This window comes from Sipha flava, unplaced genomic scaffold (genome assembly GCF_003268045.1).
Source record: "Sipha flava isolate LNK unplaced genomic scaffold, YSA_version1 330_pilon_pilon, whole genome shotgun sequence".
NCBI classification, from domain to species: domain Eukaryota; kingdom Metazoa; phylum Arthropoda; class Insecta; order Hemiptera; family Aphididae; genus Sipha; species Sipha flava.
Window position 1 is genome coordinate 298,267 of NW_020273020.1, and position 15,925 is coordinate 314,191.

A 15,925-nucleotide genomic window follows, 5' to 3' on the forward strand; every position below is an offset into this window, starting at 1 on the left:
ACACGTGTACAATTTACTGAGATGTAATCGGTCACATGGGACTTTACTATACCTAATGACTTGACGAAGTCTTTGATCTGAGCGTATAAAGAAGTATGCTGAATTTCTCATATTATTAATACATAATTATAATTCTTGTTATACGTAATACCACAGATAATACACAATATAGTATTACACGGGACTGGTCTACAATATTGTACCCACCGTCTTTTTAGAAGGTAAGTTAGTAATGCCTAGGAGTTTGTCTTTTGAATATATTATGGCATTGTGCTTAAGTTGTGACAATGTTCATGTAAATTTATGGTATTTAAATACATATAAAATAAATACAAGATAGTTATTTTCGGTTCGTTGTTCTTGCGATTCACTGGTGTAATTCTAAAAGTTTACAACACTGCAAATAAATCTAATTTACGATAAGACGCGTGTGGACAACAATCATCAGGACATGAATTTACATGTGTATCTAATATGAACAATAATCCAAGATCTTAAATGTATTGGAATTATATTTGGCACGTAAAAATAACACGAACTATGAAAGAGTATTGTAAACGCAATTTTAAAAAAATAAATAATTTTGATAATCATTAGAGACGATTTTCAATTTAGAAATACGTCAATTTATTTACTAAATAAAATCAGTTCAACAGTTAAAATATAAGTGTTAAAAGTATAATTAATATTTGAATATTTTTCTATGGAAAAAAAATAATAAAAATATATTGTACACACAAGCGCATAATGTACATACATTTCAAGCAAATTGAATAAAATCTTAACGACCTAGTTTCTGTCAAAGTTCCAATGACAGTAAATGTTTATACAAACGTTATTTTAAATGTAAAAGGAAAAAAAAATTAAAATACTCCTAAAATATAATTAAATGTTTTCTTCTAATACACATTAATTTTACCGAAAAAAAAATTAAGATACTGGGAGCGACGACCCGTTTGCCACAACCATTATATTAATATAATTATTGATTTTACAATGTATAGATTGACTATCATAGTTGTCATAATTTATAGTACCAACTAAACGCAATCACTAGATGTATAAGTAATTGCTTCAATTCAACTTGATGAAAATTGGTTTTTAAACATTGAAAACTGTCAATTGTTGATGTTTCGATTATTGAAAATCTGTTCTCGTCAAGTTAAATGTGAACGATTATGCCCACGGAGGCACTACCAGTTTTAATATTAGGGTGGTGTACCCATATATTCTAAAATCAACAATATTGCTATGGAGATTGTTTTAAATTTTTTTCGTACGTTACATCATTGTTATAATATATTTGTACCGTTTTACGGGGTACGGCTGTGGCGGTGACTTTTCCTCGGAAACGGCGGCGTTGGTCATTTCTACGGGTAAAAAATTATATCGAATCCCATAAAACAATCACGACAAAGTGCCGTGCGATAAGGCCGGATATCACACTTTATTATCTAAAAACCGTATAACGGCCTCGACGCCCATCGTTGTGTTCACGTATTGGTACCACAAAATACGTATACCCAGTTATAACATTCTACTGATCTGAAAAATATCGAAGCTGTAATATCGAAATATCGAATGGCCGACTTAAGAGCTGGATTCGTATCAAAAAGTTTAATTGACGAGAAATAGAATGATTTTGATGGGATTACAGATTTACAAATTTTAAATATTAATTTTAAATGAAATATTCATATAAAGAGCCTGTAGGTAATATTATACAACATTGTCTCATGTCTAATATATTCAACTAATATATCGTTCTATATGGTATAAAGTTGATATTGACGGTTTTCTCATAATTTTGAATTTAATTTAGAATATAATTTATTACAACAGCCATTGATTATAAGCCGTATTTTCAATTGTTATCGCTAATATCAATCAAAGTTGTAAGATTAAGAAATAACGTCAATATTTCGCGTTATTAGCAACCGAATTATATTCGTAACCGGCGTCTATGCTGGGTCGAAAGACTTTACTAATACAAATACAAATTAAAAGTAAATAAAATTAAAATAATTAGTTACTTTAAATTATAACTAACTTATATCAAATTAAAATATGGAATGTTTACTGAAATTAATTTTATAAAACTATTAATGTAAGGTAGTACCTAATTACGTTGTTACGTATAATACCTAATTTACCTAATTACGTTTTACTCGAGGATTTACAATTTTTTTTCTTCACATTAATTAGCTAATAAGATATAAGTTACGTAAGGTCTGTTTTTATGAGTCAATTACGAAATATATTGACTTATTTTATATTTTATTTTTATATAATAATACCACATATACTTTTAAAATTAAAATTAAAAAAAATAATTATTCAAGTCAAATTTTGTAAATACCATTTTTTTTTTTTTTTTTATAGTCCCGAGCGAAAAGCTTTAAGTTCCAAGCCCTGGTTATGTGTCGATAATATTTAGATTCAAAAGATGATAATATTTAAAGATAATATAAAATGTGCTTATTTTTAGGAGTAAAAAATCACTTATCCTAATAAAAAAAATAATAAAAAAGACCAATAGTTTGGGTTAAAACCGATTTAACCGAAACCGTAACCGAAACCAATGCTTATTATTTATAAGAACTGAAACCGATACTGAAACAGAATTTTTTTCCTCACCGTAACCAAAACCGAAACCGATAAAATCATAAAGGTTCCAGTCCCTGCTTTTAATATTATGCCATACGATGAATGACAAACTTACCCGACAATGTAGATGAGAAAGGAACTGGTCAGACCCTATCATAACGAGAATTAATTATACTGCTATTCTACGAGGTACGATTCCATTATAACACACTATTATCCATTATCAGGACCTAGAGCTCGGAGTTGAGTGATTGTTCATTAATAGGGATTACGTCCGAGCGATTCCTCGTGTCTTGTTGGTCCGGCGAATTAAACGATTATTTATTTGATTTTCTCGAAGTCGAGTACAAACAACAAGTCGTCGGCCGTGCAAGCTGCTGCCGATACTGTTGGTTTCGTTAATAATAACAATAATAATAATGAACTAAAAACGGATATCAAGTCCACTTGGCGTTTGTATCGTGCTTTGTTTCATGATCACAAAAACCATGTTTTCGCATTCAACGTATCATTAATTTTTATAAGATTTCGCACAAGTTTACTAATTGTTGATTTTTTTTCTATAATTTGTTATTTTTTTTGGTTTGGACCAAATCAAATAAATATCTGGTGGAGAAGAAAAAAAAGTTTTAAGAAAAACTTTGAGGCCAGACCTATGTGAATTAATTCGGTACATATAAAGACGTATTATATATTTCAGACATTCAAACGCATATACTATGAGATTTTTACAACGGTAAATTATATATAACCCATTATGATCAGTTCGAAGGTAATTTTCGAATGTGAAGTGAGGAGCGTGGTTATTATTTTTTATTTTTTTGGTACACAGGCTACAGGCACTGTCGGTGGATCAATAACACCCGGTGTGCAAGTGGATCGCGCTATGGACCAAAGCCAAAACGAATAGAACAATGCATAACGTTTTCTTTAAATCCAAAAATAAAACCTCTCTATATGTATATAGCTGTAATCTTACATAGAGATCACGATAATTCTGTATGTATCCACAATTTTTAGATCAATGCCAAAATGTAAACAGTCTAAGAAAATATTATCCCATGCGGGTTAGGGTGTACGAACACGTGAGTGTGATGAATTTCCAATTTATAAACGTTTCGTGTACAGTATTTTCGCATCTGGAAAACGCGTGTTCTGCCGAGCCAGAAATAAATATTAAACAATCCAAATGACTCATTTAACACAATTTAAACACATTCGTACACAACCAATCGATTTTTCCATTCTGAGATTATTATTATACGTACTGTATAGTTGTGATGAAGCGGTGTGATTCTGAATGCTACGTTAGATTTTCCCCGTTATGTTTTCGAACATATATTGTGTTCGTGATAAAATGCAATACTCATTAGGTAGACATACACGAGCGGATTTTATAACGGATTTGGTCTCTGACGGATTAAATCCTCTAAAAAGTCCTATCGTGTGTGGTGTTCTAAGGATTCAATCCTGCAGATTTAAAATCCAACGGATTTAGTCCAACGGTTCAAGTCTCTCGCTTTGCCACAGACTAAAAGACCAGGTCCGGCGGACCACGGACCTTGATAAGAAATTTTTGTTTTATTGATAACTGTTGTAGTCCGTCGCATAAATCCGCAGATCTTTCAGAACGTTTTGAAAGACCAAAGGACTAGGTCCTCAGAATAAAAATCAACGGATTTCCTCCACTAACCAGCGGACATGGTCCGCTGGTGGATTCGCTCCGCGAAAAATAGCAGACTTTTATTTTCACGTTAGTGGACACGTTAAAGGACCTAGTCCGACGGACCAAATCTTTCAAGGACCTAAGGATTTAGTCCGTCAGACCAAATCCGTTATAAAATCCGCTCGTGTATGTCTACCTATTGTTCCAATTTTATACCTGCTATTCAATTAACATCTTATTCACTGACGGATGATTAGTGTCTCATCTTTCAATACGATTTTCCTACCGTATGTCCCACAATCAGGCGAGTAAATTATTACGAAACACGCGCGCGTAACAATCTAATCAGAAACATAATTTTATACGAGATGGATCGAGGTGATCGAGAGGATATTTCTCTGATTATATTCAACGTTTTGCATTAAACGTTTGTATTGCTATAGACTACAGCACTGAATTCCATAAACTCTGCATATCACGAATAATGTAATTTGAAGGGTGTATAATTGATATGCGTTCACATGAAATATATTACTGTGTTATGCTCAATGCGTATTATATTAATTGTTTCCCAGTGTTGGATATATTATCGAATTTGCGTACGAATACTGCAATTTAATTATTTTATTACTTGTTTTTATTCTCTTTCAATAATAATTATTCATCTATTATATCGACTGTCTTTTTTTTAAATATTCAAATTAGCCAGCCAGTGTCCATAAATCAATATTTGATTTAATATAATATAATGTGACCATAACTTAAACAATATAAACAGTATGCACGATGAATAAATACTCGTCTAAGCATAAGTTTATATAAATATATGACAGAGTGTAATATTGTAATATTTGTTCATTTACAAATATTATATGGAAGTGCGTCTAATTATTAACAATTTTCTTGGTTAAATGTTTAATTATAGAATATAGAATATAGGTGTGTTCTCGTTGAGTTATAATTTGTATTCTGGTACTTTGTTGTTTACTCCTATGCTTATTTTTGGGTAATTTATTTAATCCTATATAACTTCAAAGGGCATTTAGCACGTTAAATTGATGTGATGGACTAACGAGGAGACTAATTTAGCCTATAATAATACCTTCCAGGTGCCTGACATAATGAACATATTACAAACGAAATTGCAGTTATATCAATATAAACATAGGCGTACCAGATCTGTATTTCAGGGGTGACTACAATACTTTTGGGCATAATTATAAAAAAACATATATTTAATAATTAAAATGTATAAATTATTAAATACCATAACTTTATTTTTTTATTCAATATTTTAATATATTAGTTCCAATGAATATGTTTTCCTTGAATCTTGTATATTTTTCTCATATAGCTTCAAAGATTTATGATTTGTACTTTTTTAGTCAATAGTAGCTGTTATATGATTATAAGTTTTCGGATAACCATTAAAAACATATAGTTTTATTTTTTCAATCATGAAACATAATTCATTTTTTACCAAATATATTGGAACAAATTACATTTAATCTGAAAACATCAGTTTAAATACGGGCGTCATACTATTAGACTTAAATTATAGGATTTCCTTTAGAACATTTAGGGGGGTGTCCAGGTACGCCTGTTTTTATAAAACTGACCGACAATTTTACCGATGGACTGTAAAATACACATCTTACGTGGTTTCCGATAAATTTTATTTCAACCTGAAGTATGAGTGATAAATCGAAATGAATATAAACAACAGCAGTATATATTGCTTTACATAAATGGCATACGAATCAAAATGAAAAAAATAGGAGGACAGAAACGTCTCAAGGATTTGTTTTATACCAACGGAAGTGTTAAAAACCCACTGTGATATTGAAATAAAAAGCGTGTTGAATTATATTTTTTTCAAGCTCTTGATTGACTGCATCGTTTTACTCCACGGTAATACATTCTGTGAATACAAATGGGTGTTTTAGAAATTCGAGAACAAAATGATGATCAATAATCATTCTTACCTATACATATATGTTAAGTTAATTTCCCGAATACACAATCCTTTATTCTTTAAGTCAATTTCAAAAGAATCTCTTAATATGCAAATACTAAACGGCTTCGAAGTGATTAAAAAAAAAAAAAAAGGAAATTATCCAAAATATTTAAAACGTTTCGAATCAGTTTTGAGACAAAATAAAATAATTGGTGAAATTGGAGCAATAGGAAAAGAATCATAGATATATTATAAATTATTTTTATTTTTATTATAAGATTATGATATTACATAACAGGATTTGTTAAATTACCGCTTACACATGGGTAGATTTTACCTGTTTTAGCTCATACAGGGACTTTCATTTGGCTTGAAAAGAGTTGGGATATAAATCCATTTAAGATAATTTGATGCGATCCACAAAAATAAAGTCACTTTATCCAAAAGTGTTTTACAAAATCATTTTAATATATATGTACAAGGAATTATACTAATTAAATCAACAATAAAATCCGTGGCTATTTTAAAAAGCTTGAATTGTACACCGATGTTAATAAAATATATCCAAAATAATAAACAGTCGACTACTATATTTATCTCTAAAACGGATTTGACATTTCGATTAAGTTGAATAAATAAATAATTTTAACCTTAAAATTCTTGAACGTTTAATGCTTACACACGTAATTCTATAGGCCATATTGGGTGGGTTACAACTTCGAAAATTCAACCTTATACAAGCAATTTGACCAAATATTCAAAACGAAAGAAAGAATTAATCTTTTTATAAATATAGTTACAATATGATGTATTGTTCTTTACAAAAACAAACCCTACTTATTGTAAACATAACAAAAATATTTTTTGTCACGGATTATTTTTCTTTTTCCATTAATATAAAATTATAATTAATAACAATTAGTGATGGGTCGAACCCTGATTTTTTAAATCGAATCGAACTTGAACCGAACTTTAAATTATTTTTTGAATTCGAACTAAACCGAACCAAACCGAACCTATTATGATTTAAGTTGAACTCGAACTCGAACTCAATACTTTTTGTCATGTAAATTGTACCTACCTACAAATTAAATCAACCATAATTATTAATTACTATTGTATTTTAAGTTTTCGTATTACCTATTCTACATTTTAACTTTTAAGTCTAAGTAATTGTATTATTTACAATACATTTAAATTTTAGATAATTTCTTATAATTATTATTATTATTTTTCAAAACCAGTATTGTGCTCTCTCGTGTTGTCTTGTAGCTTATAAAATATTCTTTGAGTATTGAGTGTAATATGACAATACAATCAGTACATTTTAATAATATATAAAAAAAAAAGTAATAATAACTATAATTCACAAATATAGAATGATTAGTAGAATTTATAATGTAAGACGTAAATTGTAAAAATTTTTTTATGAACAGCACAGTCTCAGTATCGGAATATTACCATGGATTTACCCAAAATAGATTTTAACCTTAAAAATAAATATGATATAAACAAAAATAAATAATTTATGAATGTAGATACATTGCCTCCATTGGCGATAAACAACTTATTAATGTTTTGGTCGACGGAAGGTGAATGTGTTACATGCGACTGGAAAAATAACATTATTATAATAATAGCATTATTATTATAAATAATGCATAACGTGTCCTTTGCAGATTATCACTCTCTATCGCCAATAGTCTAATTATTTCTAAACAATCATTATCAATTTTAATTTTTCAAAAATAACTTTTGAAGAACTGCACAAATATTTGGTTTTCGAACTATCGTTGCCAGTAAGTCTGGTTCGACAAATATTTTCAAGTTCGATTTTCGAACAGTAAAATATGCTTGATAGTTCGGTTCGATTTTTTTTTTATATTTTTTTTTATGCCGAGTTCGAATCTTGAACCGAACCGAACCCTTGATATTCGGTTAGGTTCGAGATTCGAACAGTTCGACCCATCACTAATAACAATGAAAAATAATTTGATATTTATTGTTTTTAATTGTTTTATTTATTCAATTGTACGATTTGAATAAATTTGAATAAATTAAAATCGATGTACTAAAAATTACGTCAAATTATAATTGAACAATTTAAAAAGAGAGGTCAAATCTTCAGAAAAAAAATTCCTATTTAAAATATAAGTACTAAGTCTTCGAGGGAGGTCCGATAAGTACTTAACCTCACCGCCAGATGACCCCAATATCGCAATAGAAGTTTACAATCGTGCAGTACATCTTCATAGACGGTAACTGTTAATATTCAGCCAAAAAGAAGTTTCAGTTTTGTTTTTACAGCATGTGAAAGAGGGCGTGTTTACGAATTATAATAAAATAGAAAAAGAGTAATATCGGTCGGTGAATTGATTCTTGTTTTTGGAAGGGAAATCATATAGCCAAATCAAAAAGCGCTTAGATGCTATAAACTAACCTTCGATGACGACCGCCAAAAATTCGTTTAACGAGTGTCAACGTGTTCGCACTTCGATTTTTGATAAGCCACCCCCAGGTACCCCAAAAATTACGGCGGATTACGTGACAAAATTCCACGATTTTGTATTAGCAGACACCCGATTGAAGGAGCGTGAGATAGCTGAGACAGTTGGCACCTCAAAATACCTATTCTCCAGATTTGGTCCCGTGTGACTTTTTTCTATTTTGAAAAAGTCTCTCACCGTGCAGAAATTTCAGTTGAATGAAGAGGTATCGCCACCACAGAGGCCTACTTTATAGACCTCCCGAAATCGTATTTGTCAGACAGGTTAAAGAAATTGGAAAATCGTTGTGTCAATTGTATCGTGCTAAAAGGAGATAATACTGAGAAATAAATTGCTACTTTTCCAAAATATGCATTTTTCTTTTCTAGACAATGTACTTATCAGACCACCATCATTAATGCCCTTTGAGTATAAATTTTAATTCGTATTTTTCTTTAGTAGATATTATTTGGAGACGTTCACTCGATAATAATAAGACAAAGGTCTTATTTATTATTCGAATCCCACAACCATCACAGAATAACTTTTATTCATGCGTCTTCTGTCCTTTATAAATTCGAATAACCTAATCAAATATAATTATTGTTTACATACTAGTTATCATTATTGACTATTTTACAATTTTTTTAATGCGATAAATTCATATCTTTTCGCAAAAGACTTTAACGGTAGATTCCAAAATTAAAAAATGAGTATACAATAAATAACAGGACAATATATTTTAGAAATGGTTAGATCATAGCCACAAGGATAAAAAATATTATTTGCATTGCATTAATTTCGGGATAGCAATTAAGAATGAAGAGTTATTTGAATGTTCTGAGATTTTAAAACTATAAGAGACAAGAAAAATTGAAAGAAAAATCACAGATAAAAAATTAAATAGTACTAGATAATTCAACAATGGACTTAAATAAACCTGACAAAAGTTAAAATATTAAATATAAATTGTATACGAATATAAAGTAATATTTTTTTTCTAAATTTGTTAAAATTTTGGGGAAGGGGGGCTTTAAATACTTAAACCCAGTCTAGGTAAGCTCCAGATTATTATGATTTAATTTATAGAATTAATACAATAAATACAATTACTAAAAGCTTTCATTAAACCATTAAATACATAGTATCATTTCGATGTTTGTCGTCGGCAAAATTTTAAATTATATTTATTTATGAGCTGGCTCAAATGAAATATAATCAACATCAAATCTAAGAAAATTAAAGCAAAGGCGACTATTTACTATATTTTTGTCTTTCGGAGAGCATCGATTTCTTAAATTATTTTTTTCTGTTACATATGTCGATAAATCGTAGGTAAAGACTTAAGTAACTTAAATAAGATTGCACTTAATGATTAATATGATAAATAATGGTTAATTTATAATAATAATATACATGTTTGTTTTTCACATGTCTTGCAAGATTGTCGCGACGGCAGAATATAACACGACATTCACCACACGTAAACCGTATACCACTGGGGGCCTAAACATTTTTTGCTAAACTATTTTTGCTGTTGTAAGATTTATCATACTGTTCACATTTAAATATATTGAAATGTTAAAAAAAATAATACAAATGTAAAAATTACCCGTAGTGACGATCGCTAAAGCACGTATAGAACTGTAAAAACACGGAGTGAGTAGAGACCGACATGTGACTAATAGAAGATTAAAGAACACATTGATTTAATTTCGATGTCTTCACCCTGAATTCAAATTTACAGAAATACCTCAATCGTGTTCAAAACCAACCAAATGTTTATTAAAAATATAAAATCTATATTATGTATTATTTAGATTCCAATGATTCCCAGTATCACTCTCTTATGGGTTTTTTTAATTTTGAGGAAGACATTTTACTAAAAGGGTCGCTAATAGACGGGAAATTTCACAATGAATTTCATTTTTACTGTTTATAATTTATTACAATGCAATGTATAGTAATGTATGTAAAATAACTGTGAATAATTTTTTATAGATTTTTATCTTTTACTTAAATTAAATGGCTGATTATAAAGATAAGACTATAATTTTTTTAATTAACTGTGCAGTGTTTATTAGCAGGGCTCGAAAAATGTAGCAATGAAAATTTTATATTTTGCACTGTTATATATGCATTTAAAAACTCTAAAATATGCGCTATAAATAACACGAAAAACCAAAAAATATGCAAATATTATAAATTTATTAGAAAAAAATTAAAGGAATTTTTATAAATGTTTGGGTTCATAGACGTCTGGACCAGTTAAATTATAAACTTAACAAAAATGTTAAACTACTTAAATATATTTGTAAAAGTGTACTTATAATTAAATTATTTTACTTTGTCACTAATTATTAGTACATCAAATTGCCATCGAAAAAAATAAAATAATATTGGACAAGGTGTATTTATTTTCAATAATTGAAATGTTTGTAAAACTATAACTAATTAAATCATCATTATCAAAAAAATGTGATTATTTCCTGTATTATGTGAAAATATACCCAAAAATAGCACTATAAACCCTAAATAAGCAAAATAGCTATAAAATCCGTAAATATGGAAAAAATAGCAAAACTAAATTTTTGCATGATATCCGAGTGGTGTAAAACATATTTGTATCTTACTTTGGATGTTCTAGGACAGGCACCGGCAACCCGTGTCCCACGGGCTGCATGCGGCCCTCGGAATTTTTTGTTGCGGCCTTCCAAATACATTTCATGGTGTTCAAAATTTTAATTTTATTTCTTACATTTTTATTAATAAAATTTAATCATAACTATTACATAATAATGTAAAATGTGCTATGAGCGAAAACGTAATCTAATCGTATATAATGTATATGTTACGAGTAAAGTATACAATTTGGGCATTTTATACATTTTCCGGACAGTATATAAAATGCCCATCGTATATTGGGCAATATAGATAACGGATGATATGATTTAATGAAATATGATAAATCAATGAATAAACATAATGAATGATACATGTCATAATGACATGTATTTATATTATTGATTAATTCATCTCAGTAGATATAATTGATTGCACCACCAATCCTTTCTTGGCCGTGCTTCCTTTTTTTTTACACGATTCGCAACTATTTAAGTAATGCATAATCATATCTCTGGTGATATTTTTATATTTTGTATTCACCTCGTGTTCCATCCTGTTTCGTCCACCATGTTCAATCGATAAATGAACCTTATCTATAAAATCAAATAACTCTTCATTATGTACATAATATTTAATTTCGTTGTTTTCAGATACTGGTACAATTAACTTGTTAACATCAGAAACTTTTGATACGTCATACTTTTTTAAAAGTTTTTAATCATTTAGTTCCTTTTTCTTTGAATTGTTATTTAATTGATTTATATGTAAAATTAATTAATCATATTATAACTTCGTAAAAAATGAAGTATTTGAACCTTTTTTTTTTAACAAATTGTTTAAATCTTCATTAAACTTTTCCGTATTCGAATAAGTAGTTAAGTACGCACTGAATGAATTAACCTGCATTATACAAACGATTCACGGTTACTAAATAGTTCATTTTTGAGAATAGGTAAAAGGCTGACTACACGATAATCACTACAACGTCATATAATGTAACTTATAAATCAGTAAATATAGTAATAATGTATTATGTCACGTAAACGCGTATAATATGTGGACAAGCGGACATGCCCGTTGTAAAAATACGATAAGAACAAAAAAAACCAGTTACAGATAATAATTTGAATTTATTTTCACTATGTTTGACGATTTATCATATTTCATTAAATCATATCATCCGTTATCTATATTGCCCGATATACGATGGGCATTTTATATACTGTCCGGAAAATGTATAAAATGCCCAAATTGTATACTTTACCCGTAACCTATATATCAAAAAAATGTAAACTACTTTCAGTAGCAATTATATTTGTGAGCAAAAATTTTCAATACTTAAATTTTGAATAAATAAATATTATTTACGATTATGCGATGAACACTTGAATGTTGTCTTGAGGATATCAGCATCTAATATAAAAGTGGATATAAACGAATTGGCGTGAAAAATTCAATCTCAAAAATCACTTGATATTTAAATACTTTTATGCACTCAAAAATTAATTAATAATTATTTTTAAACTATTAAATTTTCTCCAGTAATTAATGTATTTGATTAAAAATTAGTTGATAAGGACAACCGCAATGTTAGACTTATAATATGATTGTGTTGCTATCTGTAAATACGAGTATATTAGTATTATAATACATATGTGTTAAAATTACTTTTTTTTAATATTTTAATTTTGTATGCGGCCCTCAATGAAAAACTGAAAAAAAAATTACGACCCGTGCAGGTAAAAAGGTTGCCGACCCCTGTTCTAGGATGAATCAAGAAAAATATGCATTTGTTAAAATTTCCGAGCCCTGATTATTAGTTTCGCTTGGGTACGATGTGTAGCTATTATGCCGCGGGCCAGGGTTGTTTTTTTTCTTCTCTTCCACGCGCACCCATCTACGGTTCGTTCACCTCGCCGGGCCACCGATTTCATCACGTGTCCGATGCGATATTCATGATATGCAAATTGATAAATCGCACGCACGTATATCATAATCGTATCGTCGAAATACGAGTACGTACTGTTGTCTATTGAACGTGAGCTCGGATTGTTTCATTGTTAAAACGGTTGAATGTATCTCGTGTTTCGAGTCACGACATGAAACCGTGTATCGGTTTTCTGCGTTCTTTAATAATATTACATATTTTGAATTTCCCCCTTCCCACTCCCTTCCCTTTAGATTTACTTACGTTCGTAATAATGATACACCAGTACCGCAATAATTTTCTTCGTATCTATGTCATCCAGAACAATTCAATTTTCGATACACTATTCCGGGGGTTTTTTCCCCTTCAAACGATCTACTATGTAGGTATACAGTATATATATACCATCAGCATAATATATAGTATCATATAAGTATGTTCCAGTGTTGTTATTATTTTACGAATAAGTTTGTGGATTGTGTATGGATAAAATAAAAAGCGAGACGAGTCGAGGGTTAAAGTCAACAGAATGATATCCGGACGGGAACTATTCTTCTACGTATATAATAACTAGTATATATATATACATTTATATTTTATGTTATATTACAGATCTTCGCATCAGTTGTTTTGTTTCGCATAATCGTTTATTTCGTACGAATTAAACTGGATACAATCGCACTCTGCCGCACCGGAGCAGATGTTTCAACGTTTTAACATAATTATTATGTAATTATTGTTAAACGACAAATTTGGAATCATCGACACGGATGAAATAATACGGCAGTCACGACGGTTTGGAGACGTCGTGAGAATTGAATAATCATTATTATTGTACGTCTCCAGCCAGAGTACATATCTTCTACATACATTTCTTACCACTGACGTGGTTATTGATTTTCAATTTCGAACAATACATTATATACTCTATATATATATATATATATATGTGTGTGTACATTATCATGTAATGGTATTGTACGTGTGTAATGGCTTTTAAATCCGATAATATTATATGATGGTACTTTCGTCGATGAAAAGAAAACCTGCGTTTGTGTATCTAATAATAAAGCATAGTTTAACGTAATATTTCACATACAAAGTTCCATTTTCCATTAAAATATAATTTTATTATTACTTTCCCTGGTTGTCAATCATTTAAACACTGTAACTAATATTAGTAATAAGTGTTAAAAATGTGTTAATCACTAATTTTCAAGACGAAACGAATTCCAACGCTAATAATATAAATTTCTATACGCTATCATTGTATGTACATTAGTGTTTAATAAACAAAAACTAATATCTAATATACAAGTCTATAGTGAGTGTCAGATCTGGGGGGAAGTAAGTGGATATGCTTAACTTAGACGCTGTGGGTATAAGGACACTTTAAAGTTTATAAAAAAAAAGTCATTCACATACCCTGTAATTCTACCTAAGTGAGGGTGCTGCATATTTTTATTAATCCCGGGCGTCAAAATTCCTCACTGTCAAGCAGGGACGCCCACAGAAATGTAGCTCAGGGGGGGGCAAAAAAATTGTAAGTACCTAAATACTTATAGGAACATATATGTAACTTACTGCTACATATTTCATCTACTCATATTTTGTATTACTATCATTAATAATTTTTTAAAAATCAAAACTCATTTAAGTTTATATAAAATTACATTATTAGTTATTAGTTTTAATATTTATAAGAAAAAATATAATAAAGTTTAAACAAAAAACAACTTTATTTGATTGAATTCGCATCATATTTTATTATTTTATTCAAAAAGTAATGACAATCTCCTTTTGTTTGAAGCAAATAAATTAATTGAATCATCATTTGTTGATTAAAAAAAATGTTAGATACTTGTTAGATACAAGGATTGTCGAATAGTCACTGAATACCCAAGATCAGCTTTATGTAAAATAACTTCCAATTTTGTAAGGGACGCGAAAATCTCAAAGGGGGCAATGGCCCCCACTGGCCCCCCCCATCCGGGCATCCCTGCTGTCAAGCAATGTCAATAGTTTAATGATACATAAAAATATTAGTTAAAATGTTTAATTGTAGGTCTTCGATCTTATTTATAACATTTTAATTTCTAATATAATTGTTGTTATTGTTGTCAGAAATATTGTTAAATAAATAAAAAAAAGAAGTGATAAATAACGATTTTTTTTCAGGTATTCATGGTTATACACTATGGTTTTATCTATCCGTGTACGGTATACGATATAATTTAAACGATGCAAAACACCGTACATGGAAAAGGAATAAATACTAAGGAGTTTGATTTTTTATTCGTGTTTGGTGTTCGAAATGAAGAAAACCGAGTGTGTGCCCATATTCGGTGTTTAAACTAAAACCATACAGTTTTCAGATCTTTCGAGTAGCCAATCTTAAGTTCATTTTGTTTTTTGTTTTTACCTTTAGTTTTGAGGACCAATGCCATATGACAGTGGTCCTAAAGAAACAGGATATTATAATTGTTTGAAGTCTACACCACAGAACATTTGTTTATTAAAAAAGTTATTTGTTAATAACCTTAACAGTTTTAATCCTAGAGTGCAGAACTTTACATTTTTTTATGGATATGTTTGAATCAAATCTGGCCATATACGCAGTTTTGGAATATCTCAAATATTGAATAAGCTAATAAGAA

General features: G+C 29.5%; 1 protein-coding gene across 4 annotated transcripts in view; it reads right to left on the reverse strand.

The window, feature by feature from the left end:
- The window catches only part of LOC112687089 (gamma-aminobutyric acid type B receptor subunit 2), a 466,487-nt gene that overhangs the window by 283,498 nt on the left and 167,064 nt on the right, over nucleotides 1–15,925 (reverse strand). The gene's annotated exons all lie outside the window — the stretch shown is intronic.